The sequence below is a fragment of the Phalaenopsis equestris genome, unplaced genomic scaffold, assembly GCF_001263595.1.
Source record: "Phalaenopsis equestris unplaced genomic scaffold, ASM126359v1 Scaffold235088, whole genome shotgun sequence".
NCBI lineage: Eukaryota > Viridiplantae > Streptophyta > Magnoliopsida > Asparagales > Orchidaceae > Phalaenopsis > Phalaenopsis equestris.
This window is the reverse complement of record NW_018252977.1, coordinates 4,253-5,751: the sequence shown is the minus strand read 5'-3', so window position 1 is coordinate 5,751 and position 1,499 is coordinate 4,253.

Genomic DNA, 1,499 nt, shown 5'->3' with positions numbered 1-1,499 from the left:
GGTGGTCAAATTCTTACTTATCTAATGGTGGAAGGATCACCCTACTTAATATCATCCTCACATCTATCCCTCTCTATACCCTCCAAGTGGCAAACATGAAAAAAGCACCACCTTGATGCTGAAGAGAACTTTTAAGAGGTTCCTTTGGGCTGGCAATAATAAAAAATGATCTAGGCTAGTTGGCAAAGAGTGGTCAAACCTTATGAAGCTGGTGGTTTGGGTTTTAAAGGACTACATCATATGCAACAAATCAGTATGAGTAAACTTTGGATCAGATTTAGACAAAATGAATATCTATGGGCAAAATACATGATGACCAAATATTGCAAAAATGATCATCCTGGGGAAGTAACTAAGAAATTTGGAAACTCCAAGATCTGGATCCAGATGCTCAAGAGTAGGGAGGATATTGATAAATTTCTTATTTGGGAGCTGGACCATGGAGAGATCAACTTCTGGAAGGATAAATAGTACCCTGCTGATCAATTGGAGCCTCTGCAGAATGAAAAAGAGGAGGATTTACTTGTTAAATACTGTTGGAGTGGAAATGTGTGGTCTGAGGATGCCTTGAATAACATTATGAAGGATTCATCTGCTAGAAGCATTTCAAAAATCCACTTTGACAGAAATAAAAAAGACTAGATTCAACTTATTAAAAGGACCAGATCCAGCAATTCAAAGGACATCCAAAATAGCTTATTCAGATGGGATGAATTTCAGTGGAATATTTGCACTTGCCAAAAATTCTTAACTCCTTTTATGTTGTTCTTTTCTTGGAGAGTGCTAAATGATTTAATTCTAACTGATGACATACTGAAGCTGAAAGGATTGAAAGGCCCCTCAAGATGTCACCTTTGTAAAAATGATCAAGAATCTAGTGATCATCTCTTCTTCGGATGCAGATTTGTTAGGGATGTTTGGAAAAAGTTGAACTCTAGCATTAACCTTAATTTGATTAATGTGGGCTGGTGAAACATCAAAGACAGTTTAAAAGACTGGCAGGCCATTAATCTAATGTCACTTCCCTTCATTGTTGCCTGGTTTCCTTGGAATGCTAGGAACAAGGTGAAGCATGAGGACATTGGAACTAACACTGATTCTGTGGTGTCTAATTGTCATGCCTACTTACATAAGCTGATTAGTTGGAAGAAGTTCCCCAAGATTTTGAAGGTCCTGCCTAATATTGAACTCAAACAGCTTAAGGTAATCAAGGTTAGATGGGAGAAGCCTCCTCATCCTTTCATTAAAATAAACACTGATGGAAGTTTCACCAACAAGAAAGCTGGTATTGGAGGTATCTTCAGAGATCACACTGGTAAAGCTTTGTTATATTTCAAGATCCCCTATATTGCTGCAGATGCCCTGGAAACAGAAGCTGTTGCTCTTTACTGGGTCCTGAAATTTGCCATGAAAATTCAGTGGAAATGGATTATTGCTGAAGTAGACTCTTCCCACCTGGTGGAGCTAATCACTGACAACATTCCCCCCCCCCCCCCCCC